Genomic DNA, 15,794 nt, shown 5'->3' with positions numbered 1-15,794 from the left:
TGAGGCAATGTTGCTGGGTCCCTGAGGGCAAGAGGGGTGGTGTGTGGTAATAATAATAAATTTTAATTATGTAAACCTTTAGGTTGGTTCTTGCACAGCTCTCAAAGCACTTCAATTTTTTATATCCATCTATCTATATGTATAGATCTCAAAGTGGTTATTGCCTGATCCAACAGTTGATGAAGATGCATCATTCTTTTGTAATACAATTCAGATCTGAAGGAGAGGCCACCAGTGGTACTTCTTCACACAAACAAACTCAATGTTCGGTGATGTGGCGCTCATCGCAGTTATTGATTCCCAATTCCCCTTGGTTCCAATGGCGATGAGAGCACCAAAATTATAACAATGTTGATGATATCTAACGTGCGAAGTGGAAATGCATGACTATATCAAAGTCTCTAAATGCTGGTTCAAATCACCTGAAGTAAAATTGAATGTAAAGTCAGTAGCTAACACATGTCATCCACAAGTTTTAATGAAATGCAAGAATGCATTACCTTTTGATATAGCCTTCTTGGATTAGCATATTTCCTTGCCTCATGATGGTTTGTGATTTAGTTACAATTTGTGTCTCCTTCTACATGGTCCTAGCCATCTCCATGCAGGGATTGGCAGCACAATTTGTAACACCAAAATTAGAAATCCATTGTATCCAGGCAAGGCCTCTATCTACTGCCCATAATGTATTCCATTTTGACCTTCTCTTATAGATAGAATCTACAATGAGTAGATAGGACTCGAACCTCTTTATTAAATGATACCAAGTATGTTGAGTCCTGAAAAGTATTTAGTATATCCTCTAGATATACACAAGACACAGTTCCTCCAAATAATGCTAACAGGAATGGACGAAAGGATCACGTTGAGTCGGCCGACCAACTTAAAAACCCAGTTAAAAAATTTTGAAGTCAAGAATTATTAAATGAAACTCATGCAAAGCCGAAGGGCCAAATTATAATTTTATCTTGTTCTTAATTATTCTATATTGAATTTTATTTAATGATTAGGTATTTTGCTAGCAAAAGTTTATTTTATTGGCATTTTATTTTGATAGCCGAGAGAACGGCTCAAGAATAGACCCTCTGAAGTGCTGCTTTGAGATGACACTGAGTCCATTCACTCTTTATGGTCACTTTGTTACATCGCCATCCAAGCCCGGGATTGAACGTCTTATTCACATGGCTTATCCTCTTAACCTGTTTGGTTGTCATTGTCGATCTCCAGACATCCAACTTGATCAATGCTTAAAATGTGGAAATGGTGAAGGGAGACTATCATGGAACAGGTGAAATTATCACGGAACATCTGAAATTATTTTTTGGACCACATCAGCTGAGCTGATGGACCAGTCTAACTGCGAAGCAATATATATAAATCAGTGTATATCATGCTCTTTTTATTTCCATGCATGTTCTTTTACAGTTGTACTGGTTCACCAGCTCAGCGATAAATCTGGTTCAACTAATAATTTCTTCATAGATTGGGAGGAGTTTGTATATCAAAAATAAATGTGACACCGATCATTCAATACGCCCTTAGAGCTTTACTCTACAAATGAAGTGATTGCTTTCTTGTAAATGAGCTAGGTCTCTAAATCAAGAGCCTGAACATATGTTGTTGTTCATCTTGCAATGATGAAGTTGATATTGATGTTGTTGCTCATCATAGTAATACGAATAAAGCTCGTAAGGACCGGTTATGGAGTTGATAATCCAATCAGGAAGAAATAAAAATTTTCTTCAACTTGCTTAACTCGAATCTCTAAAAAAAAAAAAATCGAAGATAAAAGAATTATAAAACTAGGGCTTAAATCTTCTTTTCTTTCATTGATAATCAATAAAATAAGATATACCACCTTTATTTATAATGGTGAGATCCATCTTTGCACATTTCGGATCGAATTCCTCTTTCTAATTCTAGTTGGTCTCTCTTTTCTAAAATAGACATTATTAGTAGAAATAAACTCGAAAAAATTAAATTTCTTTAGGCGGTAAATCTCGACTTCTAAATCAACTATACTTTCCGTCGCTCCGTCTGATTTTTCTCGAATGGAGAAATATATGCTGTCAAAATTTTATCTAAAAAAAAAATTCGACTTGATTGGCTCGTTTGAGGTGCCAAATAATAGAATTTTGGCTCGATCACTAGGAGTGCCATCTTTTAAACAGCATGGAGTCATGTCGTAAATCTCAAAAAACTATCTAATTTTAAATAGGTCAAATTATAATTAATCTAATTTAATTATTAAATAGATAAAAATGGGTTAAATAAATTAAAGTTCTGAATTCAATCAATTTAATAAATAAGTTTTGATAAATTTTTTTATTTATAATTTAAATTTATTTATACTAAATTTAAATTTATTTAAAAGATCGTTTACGGATTGAAATAATATTTTGGATCATAAACTACCAACCCTTTAGCTGCCGCCGGCATCTGCAGGAACTTCGCGTGCTGGGCCCAGCAGACAATAATTGATGACAAATTTTATTTTAAATAACTTAATCTAACTGCATGAGATGGTCACAGCCACGACTCTTGATTGTATCCAAAAAGTTTAGGACAGTACGGCATGAACGAGTCTTTTCAGTCCCCGCCAAGCCAAGCGCCAACCCGGGAGCGCCGAACGGCGCTCTTGCCTCCCAATTATACTTTACGACAGCCCACACTTTCTTGGAGTTCTCAACTCCTCACCCCTCGCAAAAATTTAATACGCACTTCTTTCTTTGGCCGGATCTGATTCTATATATTTATGCAGGATTTACATATACTGTATATATTTATATTGATTCTTGCACAAAGTTATATTTTTTCTATACATAATTATATTATCTCTACACATAATATAATCAAGAGAAACTAAAAAAGTTAAAACCTGGTCCATGGAGGAACCGGTTATCAATTTACTATACTATTTTTTTTCATTTTATGGTTTATCTATTTAAATGGATGATAGAGTAATATCACCTGCATTTCAGTTTTCATGAGGAGTATCTGTACATAACAAAATATTAATATTTGATACATGCATGCCGTGCAAATTAAGAGAAAAATGATATTTGATATTGTCGCTTAAAATAAAAAGGTCAAGATCCAAGCATCACAAATCAACATTCTTTATATCGTAATGTATGATCGGCTAGTAATATAGCTGTTTCTCTTATTTAGCTCTGTCTTTCTTTTGTTCCTTTCTTCCTTTAGTTCTTAATTGTAGCCATTAATTACTTCGAACACTTGTATATATGCACAAAGCATACAGCAATACAAAATAAGGGGCACAGAGCATCTTTCCTCCAATCTGGGCTTTCTTCACATTTTGTCATTATAAAACTGAAAATTATGATTATCTAAAAATCTTTCTTGATGATAATACTAAAGATCTAGTTTAAAGTCTTCTTGTTGTCAAAAAATTTTCTTTTTTTTAAAAAAACATATTTATTATAAAATCACAAATAATAAATAGTAATAATAATGGAGATCAACTCTAGAATAATTTTACTTTCCTTGTGGCTTCACCACCATATCTAATTGCTTAAAACTCAATAAACTTGTGATGAGGGGACCATCCTTGTTAAAACAATGCATTGAATTGCTTAAAGCTCAATAAACCTGTGATGGGGGGGCCGTCCTTTGTCAAAACAATGCATTGACGACGAACATCCAACCAATAGAATCGATGCCATTTCTCTTTCCCACCTCCTCCTCAAGAATTCCGTTTCTAAAGAAAAGTATCTGATAAAAGTCGGCCTCTAGAAGCTGCCCGTCAAAGTTCTCTGGACCACCCAAATTTACTTGCCTCGCTTTAAAACCAAAGTTGCACTCGTATTTGGATCCACATATTAAGAAATATCTAGGTTCCCAATCCCAATCTTTGAATCTTGAGGGACCAATCTGGAAAAACAGAGGACTAATAATTTTAGTTGTGGCCGATTAGGTTAAGGTAGGATCGAGCCACATGTTTGATGGATCAAAAATCTTTCAACCAAAACTCGATCTACTTATTAATCTGATTATTTTATTCAATCAAAAATACTCTTCATCTTAATCGAATTCTTCCATCTTATTCGCTGGAACAAGTACATATACCTCGTGGAAATATCTAATATATGGGAGATCTGGGTATGCCCGCATGAACTCTCTGTCCCTCGAATGGCATGGAATAATAGCTTTGACGGAGGAAGTCACTTATTATAATAGTTGATGTCAGAGAATAAGTTAACTTGATCAAGTTGAAATAAGTTAAATAAATTAAATAGTTAAGCATTGCAATTCCTACCTAATTGCTGATACATTTTTAGGCTTATTTGGCTCGTGGAAAAAGAAAGGAGAAAAGTATAATCAACAAAAAAAAAAAGAAGAAATATTTTATTTGATTGGAATTTTCAAAAAGATAAATTAAAAAGTTGTTTTCTATAGAAATAAGATCTTCACATTTTGTAAAAAAAATATAAAACACAAAAAATCCAATTCTACTGAAAATTAGAATAATTTATTTATAAAAATATATTTAAATTTTTAAATAAAATGGCTAAGATCTATTCCTTTATTAAGAGCAAAACAGGTATTTTACATAATTTTTATTAAAAAATAAATACTCAACCAAATATAAACTAATTTAAAATATATTATTTTTATCAACTAAATATATAAAAATTATTTTTTTAAGAAGTTATACTTTTGAATATTAATTTTTTAATAAAAATATTTCACCAAAAGAAATTCTTTCGACCAATCAGATGGGTCACGCGCTCCCATCACCACCAGAAAGCCGGAAGGGAAGAAAATCCCCCAAAAAAATTAATTAATTAATTAAAGACGTGGACTGAGAGAGCGATTGACCGAGTATGCGAAGCCTCCCGGTTCTCGAATGCGAAATAATTTTTTTTAACTTCGCTTTCCGTAGACCGAGTGAGAAGCTGGCGGGACTCTCACGGCCTACCTTACGCGGAACCACGCTGTCCGGGGGCTGGAGTACTCGAGACAACCAAAGGGTGCACGGTGGGGTGCTCAGAAACAGGTGTATTAAACTTTTATCCTTTTTGTCCTCGCGGCGTCGAGCCTGGGCGCAAGCTTCTGGGTCCAGGCCTGCAAACGTGTCGCACTCTCATTGGGTGTCCCGACGCACGGTTGCGTTGCCGACACGAAGTCGGTTCGAAACCACCCGGACTTGAAACCCCAATCAAATCCAACTTAAACTTTGGAATGAGAGTTGAGGGGGATCTATAAGAGAAGAGAGGGCGTGGAATTGGGGTGTAGGTTAAAGAAGAGGTAAAGGTAGAGGAGGAGGAGGAGGTTGTGGGTTTAACGAGATCCCGGAGATCTCATCGTCGCCTTCGCCATCATCGGAAGAGGAGATGAAGAAGGCCAGGTTCCTCGCCGCGTCCATCGCTGCTGCCGCCTCTTCGGCAGCCTTCGCCTTCGGCCTCGATCGCCGCGCCGCGGCCGACCCTTGCTTCTCCCCCGACGAGGTACCCTCATCGATCCTTCGAAACCCGAACCCTAGATTTCGAGCAATCTTCGTCGCCTAATTCCTTTTCCTTTTTCTTTGGGGATTTTCTTCGAATGGATCGTAGGGATCGCGTGGTTCGGGGAAGGAGGCGGGATCGAGGAAGGGAGGGGAGGAGAAATTCGCCCCAAGATTCGATGGTTTGAGGTTTATCGAGACGCTCGTCACGGCGCACAGATAACATCCGTCCGTTCATCCGGCGGTTCCTGCCGTTGATCGTTAGAGTTCTTGATATCGTCGTCTGTGGCTTTTCTTTTGCCCTTTATCTTATTCTTCCTCTTTAATTAGGAAGAAGAGAGACTAATATATTTTTCGTGGGATATATATTTTTATATATATGATTCGTAGCGTGAGATGGCTACAGGTTTTGTGAGGTACAACGTATTTGTTAAGATTATGATTGGATTTTTTTTGTATATACCGCGACTCACACGGGTGTGGGGGACTCACACCACATGGGCATGAGTGACCTAGACCTGTCCTACAAGAGAATTGTCCTAGGAATCGGAGGAACAGTTTCGAGGCTCTCGAGTGATGCGCAGCAAAAAAAAAAAAAAAAAAAAAAAAAAAAAATTCAAGCGCCAAGCTTTTTTAAAATTTTGTAAATATTTTGAAGCAGCGGATGCTGATTGTCATTGCTGTGCCATTTTTGAATTTAATCGATCATTGTAGTTGAGTCACCTTCTGTGTTTGTGGGATTAGAAGGGATTGGTCAATCAGATGGATTCCAAACACAGCTAACTGTGTCGAAAACAAATCTGATTTTTAATTGCATGTGCGATTTTGAGCAACATGTATTTGGATTATCTCATTGGCGCGTGGAAGTTATCTTCACTTTGTATACAGCACCCAACCTTCGAGTTCTCTAATGAGGAGCCAAATTTATCATGAGTAGAAACAGCTCTATCAAAGTTAATTGTAAGGGACTTAGGAGGGATAAGGGAAAGTTATGCGAAATAATTTAGGAGGATTAAGGCTATTCTATAGAACAAAGATTTTTCTGTGTCAAGTTAGATGGATAAGTTTGCGGTTATTATGTCGTGATGTTGTTTGGTTGGAGGAATAAGTCTTTAGCCTCATCATCTTTTGAATATGTGGTATAACAAAATTTTTCACGTATTGCTTCTTTAGAAGTGTCCAAGTATGGATGTATATTGAAATGTGGTAACATTGCCATGCTTTTCTTATACATACCTTTAGTTTTTTTTTTTTTGGGTACGATGGGTGTATCATACAGTGCATGTATGAATACATCCAAAAAAGTCAAAAATAACAAATTTCGGAGTGCACCGGGTAACTCCTCTCCCTCATCCAAAGAGTATCTTCAGAATGGTTGGCCACATAACACGCTTAGCCTGCAAGACCATCCCACCACCAACCATCGTTCGGATATCTCTAAGCAGTGGGTGATAGTCGCCTACCCCTCCGTGCTCTACTGGATTCAGCTAATGACTGACTGTTGTCGAATCGTCCTCAAGCAGTATAGCACTGGCTTATAGTACTCGCCAAGCATAGCTCAAGCCGGCCTAAGCCGTCCTCAACTCAGCCTCTGAGATCGAGATGTCGAAGATCTGACAACCATCAGCCTAATCACCCTAGAGTTTGAACCTCTGATGATGAAGTCAGCACCTCCCCTACTTCCGCCATCCAGTACACATCTGTCAAAGTTTATCTTGAGAAAGCTTGGGGGTGGGAGATCTCAGGTGAAAAATACCGTGCGAGATGCTTTATGAGCAAAAGATGAGTTCTAGGTGCCCCGAGCTATCAAAGGTCCATCCAACAGATGCGACTGAGTAATCTCTGTTGTTGACTCTGGGCTCGCTCGACAACGAATCTCGGTGGGAGGCAGTTTTCACCCAATGTCTAGACATTCTTGGATAGCCAAATATGATATGCTATATAGGTCACCACTGTAGCCGCCTACCTGGATCGTGGGGTGACCGCCCACTGTCTGATCACCTGCAGAAATGACGCCAAGTGGCACCAAACCTCCGGTGGGATCATGGCAAGGTCCCAAATCCTCCTCGCACGTAGGCATTGGAACAAGGCATGGTCCACAGACTCAACCACCTGACATGGGGGGCACTGGGGGTGAATATCCAGACTGCTTTCACTCAGGATCAGTCTCGTCGGGAGCCAACCCTAAGCAAGCTTCCAGAGAAATTAGGCTACCCTCGAATGTAGGTCGAAGCATCAGACCCAGGCAAAATCCACCCCCGGGTGCTGCTCACTCGGGAGAGTGCTGTAGACATCACTTACCTTAACCCTGGATCTGCAGGTCGAGCTCCACACCCTCACATAGGGGCTGGCACATCCTAGAATTGACACTGACCGGATCCTCTCCATAACTGGTCCCCAAACAGTTGGGCTATCCGGGTGGTATCCCATCCTGTCCCTCCGGGTCAAAGAAGGTCGCAAACTCGAAGTCATCTCGGGGCGTCGACGTTGACCATGGTCGGCCAGCACCTAATCAGGAGCGAGCCCATCCAGAAGTCTTCCACTGCATCCACACTCTACCCATCACCGATCAACCATCAACAGTTAGTCAAGACCAAAGGCACATACCTATAGATTTTCCGCCAAATGGAGGAGCATCTCCGACCCATAGTTGGTATCTCACCTATCTGAGTAGGACCATACCGGGCTGCCATCAACTGACTCCAAAAGTACTGAGGCTCCAAGACGAATCTAACAGTATGTCGGGCGATCAGTGCCTCTCTCCTTGTTAAGAAAGATTGCACACCCAGTCTGCCAGCTCGGCTGGCAAATAGACTCCCAGGATACAAGATGCACCCCGTGGCCCCCGCCAAAAGACCTAGAGAAAGTTTCAAAGAAGCCGTTCGATCCTCATCAGCACTATTTTCGGAACAATGGTGTTGGACATGAGGTAGACTGGTATAGAGCACAAGAGAGCGAGGCCGCTTTGCCCATCATGGAGAGCGAGGCTGCTCTCAGCCCTCTAGTTGCTTCTGGACATGCTGAACCACATCTAGACATTCGAACACTCGTAGCCTCTTTTCAGAGATAGGGACACTCAAATAGCACCAGGGCCCCTCTTGCTCCCTCATGGCAAAAAGTGCACAGATCTCCTACTGAACTCGTAGCTCCGTACTCAGACTGAAGCAGATTGTGGATTTGTAGAAGTTCACCCTCTGACTAGACGCATCACAGTAATCCTTCAGAACCCCTATAAGGGCTCGAATATCCCTCACGCTTGCCCTAGACAGGAGAAGATAAAAGGTGAGAAATCGAATGGCCCTTGGGGGCTGGAACATAAGCGTCTAGCTTCTGATCCCTACAAGCAATCCGTAAGGCGCGGGAAAGAGCATCAACACAAATGATGAATAAATACGGAAATAAGGGACAATCCGGCGCAGTCCGATGGTTGACCGAAAGAAAGGCAATAGTGTGCCATTAATAAGGATTGAGAAGGATGGCCCCAACATGCAACCTAGCACCCTGGCAATCCACATCTCATGGAACCCAAAGCTTTCCATCGCCCGCCTGAGAAAGCTCCACAAGACTCTGTCATAAATTCGCTCCATATCAAGCTTCACTGCCATATAGCAACGCCGCCTCGGAGCTCGGTGCAGATTCTACATCATCTTCTAGGCGATCATAACATTATCGGTGATGCTCTGCCCTCCAATAAAAGCCCCCTGCTCCTGATAGATGAGATTGGGCAGTAGGGGCTTCATCCTGCCTACCAGAATCTTAGCTACCACCTTGTAAAGGGTGGTGCACAGACTGATAGACCGGTAGTGGCATGGTTCCGCTGCATCGTGCCGCTTCGAAATCAGGATAACCATGATCGTAGTGCTGAAGAATAATTAGATTGCCTCCACCACTGCCCTCCCAATAATACCCCAGTACTTCTAGAAGAAGAGGGGAAAGCCATCAGGCCCTGAAGCTTTGTCCTCCCTCAAAGCCCAAACTGTCCCCTGATCTCAGCCTCGGAGATTGCCCCAACCATGACAGCATTCTCTGCTGCCCCCGCCATAGTGTCCGGCTGCATAAGCAAGGTGTCTCCCATGAAATTGCCATCCTCCGTCCACCTGGGTCTAAAGAAGTCCACCAATACACGTCAGATCACACTCTACTCCTCCAACCGCTGCCCAACCCTGTCCCTCAAGGAACGAATCATACTCCTCTATCTCCTGATGATGGTCCACCGGTGGAAGAAGCGGGTGTTCCTGTCGCCCTCCTTCATCCATAGGATCTGGGACTTCTATCTCCAGAACATCTTTTACTGCCTTAGTAAGGAGTGGTGCGTGGCGAGTTTGTGTCGCAGTTGTAATAACCCCGGAAATTATATATATATATATATAAAGAATAGAATAATTATTAAGTAATTAGAGAGGAGTAATATTGGAAATCAGGAACTAATGGCATGATTAAAGATGCATTGATATATAAGGGGTAAAATTGGAAGGAATCAAAAGATAATGGCATAATTGTAGATCCGTTAAAGTGGCAAGGGCAAAATAGAAAATTTTGGTGTTTTGATGTGATTTAAATGGGGTTTGGTGGTCTCAGGCGGTGGAGTGAAACAGAGAAGGAGAGGGAGTCTCAGGCGGTGGAAGAAAAGAAAAGAGGAAGAAAGAGAAGAAGAGAAAGAGAGAGAGGAAGGGATTCGAGGTGGAAGGGAGCTCCGGTTGCGCTGCCAGCTGAAGGAAAAAGCGTAGGTCTCCTTCCCCTCTACGCAAAGACCCAATCCTCCAAAAGAAAAGGGTAAATACCCATCCCTACCTAGTATTCTAAAGAATTTAGGCTATAGAAAGGGTAGATGACAGTTTTAGAGGTGGTTAAAAGAGGAAGAATCAAATTTCAACAAGTTTTTCCGAGATTGCGGAAAAACTGTGTCGAAGTCCCAACTTCGGTGAATTATTTCGGAGGTCAATCAGCCTTCGATGATGATGTATCTTACCATTTTGAAAACCTCTATGAGTGTAGAACATTGGGTATAAAATTCATAAAAAATGGAGTTCGGAAAGTGGATCAAACTCGGGATGAAGTAACCAGCTGTCGGTCCGGGTTACTGTTCATCCGGGTGGAAAAGTAAGAAATTTCATGCCATAATAGGGTATTAAGCCTAGATTAGGCTAAGGGGGACCTTGTACTCATGCAAGGGAGTCCCTAATACATATAAATGGTGAGTTAATTAATAAAAAAAGAAGAAAAGAAAAGATTTAGGAAAGGGGGAGTTGAGTCAACTAAAGTTTTCTATGTTTATGATTGATACATAGATTATGAGTCCTTGATACAAGACTAAGAGCATGATTAATGTATGTTTCAGTTAGGCAAGAAGCTAGGGAACAAGAAGAAGAAGAAGTCCCCTGCTGCCTACTGTAAAGTTCTAAAGGCGTATCAGGGCTGTGCCAGATTGACGGGTGAGTAGAAGTTTGTACTTTGCACCATGAGCACATTCCTTATTCATTTTCATGATTGTTGCCAAGTGTGACTTGATTCCACTTGAGCTTATTAATTGATTGTTGTGATAGAATTCTCTATATTTCGTTCTCCATGCTTGATTATTCTGTACATGCATTTAAGGGAACATTGAGAGGAATTACAAGGGGTAGAAGAATAGTCAAATTGGTTCCGAATTGTGAAATGACTTCTTTTGTAAATTGATTTCATTTCCTCTATTTCAAAGACTTGTAGAGCCTTTTCAGTGGTATATTGAGTTGCATTGCACTCCTTTGACCCCTCACTCTCAACCCTGATGTTAGTTTATGATTGGGTCGTGGTCGAGTGAGTGGTAGTCTTGATTATACTCCTTTTTAGTAGAGTATAGGGAGGGTGCATTTTGGCATTTATGCATGGCTTGGCAGTATCTACAGGGCACCTATAGTCGATGGGGTTAGACATCGGCCTGTGTGCACATAGTAGCCTTCTGGGTGGGCGGAGCCCAGTCTCTTCCTAGGGGGGACACGACCCTAGGCGTAGGATCGGCCGATCCTGCGACTTATATCTGCTTGCCGCCGGGCATAGTAAGACCCCGTGAGGTGCAGTATGGCTTGCGCCGGGCAAAGTAAGACCCCGCGAGGTGCCGTTTAGTATACAGATGTGAGATATTTCTATGAATTTCTGTTCTGGATACTGGCCAGCATTTACATGATCAGTGTGGTGTCTTATTCTGCATATGCATGTGATAGTAGGGAGTTGTTGTGGTTCGCCTGGGGCGTAAGACCCACCTTCCGACAGCTGTCTAGTGATGACTTTGCATATGGGCATAGTAAGACCTCGCGAGGTGCAGTATGGCTTGCCGCTGGGCAAAGTAAGACCCCGCGAGGTGCCGTTTAATATTCAGATGTAAGATGATAGTAGGAAGTTGTGGTTCGCCTGGAGCGTAAGACCCACCTTCCGATAGCTGTCTTGTTGATGTTCAGTCTATTGACATCTGATTTATATGTTTCAGTATTATGACCTGTTGAGCATATTTATGTTATCATACATGCTTATTTGATTATCCTATATATGCTCCAGATGAGTTGACTATGACTATAGTGAAATTGTGATGATTTACTCCATATTTCATATGTTGAGTTCATGTTCATCTTGTTATTGATCACCATTCATATCCTCTTGAGATTTCATCTCAAGCCATGATTATATTCTGTCTCATATGCATAGTACTCTCTACACCACTCACTGAGTATTCATTTACTCACTTTCCAGTTTGGTATTTTTGATTGCAGGGCAAGTGTTGTATAGAGAGGAGCAGGGTTAGAGATTACCTGCTAGCTGTGCCGCTCCATAGTATAATATAGATAGAGGTTTATACCTTTTGGTGTATTATAAACCTTCTGTTGTATATAGTGTATAGGTACAGTCATAGATCCTGTTGTGGATATGGGTTTACCATGGATAGATTAGGAAACAGGTATATATATATGTGTTTGTGTGTGTGCGCGCACGCGCGCGCAGATCAGTCGTGTGCCTATGATAATGTATTGCTATATATTGTCCAGATTTATTATGTGATAGATTATGTGATTACTGCTCTGACAGGTAGAATTGTTGTATGTATTGATATATCCTGACAGGTAAATATAGAAAAAAGGTTTTTGTGCATATATCATGCCAAAATTTTCAGGAATTTATTAATGATTATGATAAGTAAGTAGGGTTCTACGTGGTGGCTGGTGGCCTTATGCCTACCCGCACCGTAGGACCGTCGTGGCGGTCCGCCGGATCGGGGGAGGGGTCGTGACAGCAGTACACCCAAGTCGGCCTCCGGCAGCCCACCCATACTATCCTCCCTCCCCTAAAGCTCAGCAATAGACACCTCCACCTTCTCCGGCCTCCTAATATATCCTCTACTACCATGCAGTTTTACCTGCGGAGTTTGCGCTTGGTAAGCTCCAACCTGCACGAAACCTTCTACATGACATCACCTCGCACCAGCATCGTCCAAGCCTCTCAGACAATGTCCTAGGATTTGGGGTACGACAACCACATCTTCTTAAAGAAGAACGAGGGTCGATGGCTGATGCAATCTGCTATAGAGATCAGGAGCGGGCAATGGTTAGAGGCGATCTGGGGACCTTGATAAGCTAGGAAGCTCTGTAACCTCGAGTTCATTCACCGCATGGTTCTAGGGACCTTGAGGTAGATTTTTTTTTTGGGGACAAAATTGGCCTATACTAAATGGCCAAGTAGGAATGTTTCGTTGTGAACGAAACATGGAATAAGATAGAATAACTAGCTTATTCCATTCCCATTTCACCATCCAAACATAGTTATAAGGAATAGGGATCTGGAGTCTTTGTTCTCCATCAATTACCAATCAAACAACAATGTTTCCTATTTGTTCCTATAGATCTTGGATACCTAATACCAAATAGGCATCACATGCTATTGTCAATTGTCCAAAAACATCCATGAATAAAATAAAAATACTTTATCAATACTTCAAAGAGGTATGGCATATGTAAAACATGGATTTATTAGGGTACTAATACTGTTGGTAAAATCCTAGTGCATAGTCAAAGCCTAGTTATAGCACCCTAGATAAGCATTTTAGGAAACCTTATTAGTTGAACCACGTACACTTTGCACTGCTGCTAAATTCATCATGGCGCATATTGCTATTACACATATAAAGAAAAAAAAAGAGGAAAAAGTAATTACTACTCTACGTGTTGCTTTCTGGCTGGACTAGTCCATGTGAACTTAGTCTAATGAATAATTTATTAAAGGAGTGGGATCAGGATGGGTGGGGGGCGGAGTTTAGTGGCGAGCTTTAGGTTAGGCCTGATTTCTGTTTGGCCTCCATAACCTAAACCTAAATTCAATCATGAGACCTTTTAAGCCAAGCCTAAAGCCCGACCTAAAGCCGAGGCTAATTTTTAACTCGATATACCACCCAGCCAAAAGTCCACATATATCCTTATTGAAGTTTCTTGTTTAGCTTAATTCTAATTAAGTATAGTCATCTAATGGCATAGTCATAGCCATTAGTGGGGATTTAAATAGCCACTCTAATGTTGTCAATTGGTAACCACAATTCGAACATGATTTTTCTTCTAAAACTCCATCTGTAGTAATATATATTTATCTCAAATCTAGTGGTACCTATGAGTCTTGGTTTGAGGGGACCCCAGAGCACTATAATATCCATCAATTTGAAATTCAAATTTGAACCAGTCAAATTTAAAAATCTAATCAAAAACATGTCAAAACTGGCATCCTTACTACCTCCAACGATTAAACACCATCTATCATGCCCTAACATGATACTGCCGACAGGGTAGACACCTCGCAAGGCTCAGCCCTGTAAAGTATCTCAAGCCTAATCTATCAATCAACTAAATACAATGTCAGCTAGACAAAGATATATATGGAAAGGATCTAAATAACTTCCTGCACATAACCTAGCTTAAGGTCTATGAGCATCCAAATCTTAAAGTAATAAAAAAAAATATTTAACACAAGCATAACGATACCAACATTTGGTATGGATTAAATAATAGTTCCACATGATGATATAATACCAGTCGAACAACTACAATACAAGGTTCTGACCAACAAGGTCTCAAATGAAAGAAAGATTGATAATACTCCAACTGCATTCTAGACACAACTAAGTTTTACTGATTCGTTCATCTGGAAAAGAAGAAAGCTATAAGCTTAACAACGAATAAATTCTTAATTGTACACACTTCAATTTAAAGAGAAATTCACCAATTAAAAAAAAAAAGAAAAACCAATTCAATATACATTTTGTTTTATTGAATCACAAGTATAGAAGTATGATAATACACAAATAATGGCTATGCATACAATATGAAGATTACCACTAACTCAATAGCTAAAATAATTTACAATTTCCAAGTTTGGACATGTTTAAATAATACATCATGATAAATAACTTATTTAACTTTCAGTTTGTTGTCCATTTTCTTCTGATATTAGGCAACCAATGTCATGATTCACCCTATGACAAGCATCTTCTGTTATAGGATCATGATTTGCCCCATGATAGGCTTCAATCGGTTGTCATGATTTGCCTAATGACAGGCATCAATCAACTATAAAAATGTCACACAAAAATTCATAACAATAGTCCCAATAATAATAACAAAATTAAATCTATCAATAAAACTCACTATCAAAAACTCATGAAGTTTTTATTCTATAATCCCTTTTATACATAATTGATCCCATGCCATGTGAACTACATTATGTATACACTCACTAATACGAAGAATGCAACCACTTCAATAAAACATGTAATAAAACTTCCACAAAAAAGTGTCTTATAGGAAAAATACAATTCTAAAATTTCAATAGATTAAAGAGTACATAAAGAGAGAACTTGCCTCAAAAATACTTGTAAACAACAAAAGATATCTCAACACCTCAACATATAAAAATAATAATGCCAATACAAAATTAATTAAATAAATGAGAACTCATATTGTAAGGATCCATGTAGGCATGTGTTTGGTCTCTTATTGGCTATGCACTACGTAGATCATGGATACTTAATAACATCTTACGACTAGCTTTTTTAGATGAGACACTGAGTTGTTACAAATTATATCATAGCAGATCCGGCCTATGACCCATATAGACTAGGAGACAGCTGCAACATGGGTCCATTTTAGGTTGACCATAAGTGTTTGTGATTAGATTTGTGGTACTTGTAATTAGATTTGAACAGATTTGGACCATGAGCTTGGCAAGATACTAGGGTTCAAACAAGAAAGTATGTGAAGATTCATGTGGGCATGTGTTTAGTCTCATATTTATTATCTACTAGGTAAATCTTGGGTAC

The 15,794-nt window shown here is 39.9% G+C and overlaps 1 long non-coding RNA gene across 1 annotated transcript; it reads left to right on the top strand.

The window, feature by feature from the left end:
- Positions 1 to 5,224: 5,224 nt before the first annotated feature.
- LOC103722594 lies at positions 5,225 to 12,250 on the top strand. The gene is made up of 3 exons (XR_005509012.1): positions 5,225 to 5,471; positions 5,577 to 10,899; positions 12,211 to 12,250. It is a non-coding gene; the product is annotated as an uncharacterized LOC103722594 (long non-coding RNA).
- Positions 12,251 to 15,794: the final 3,544 nt, after the last annotated feature.

The sequence above is a fragment of the Phoenix dactylifera genome, unplaced genomic scaffold, assembly GCF_009389715.1.
Source record: "Phoenix dactylifera cultivar Barhee BC4 unplaced genomic scaffold, palm_55x_up_171113_PBpolish2nd_filt_p 000742F, whole genome shotgun sequence".
NCBI lineage: Eukaryota > Viridiplantae > Streptophyta > Magnoliopsida > Arecales > Arecaceae > Phoenix > Phoenix dactylifera.
The sequence above is the reverse complement of the archived record's forward strand: the minus strand, read 5'-3'. Positions and strand labels throughout refer to the sequence as shown.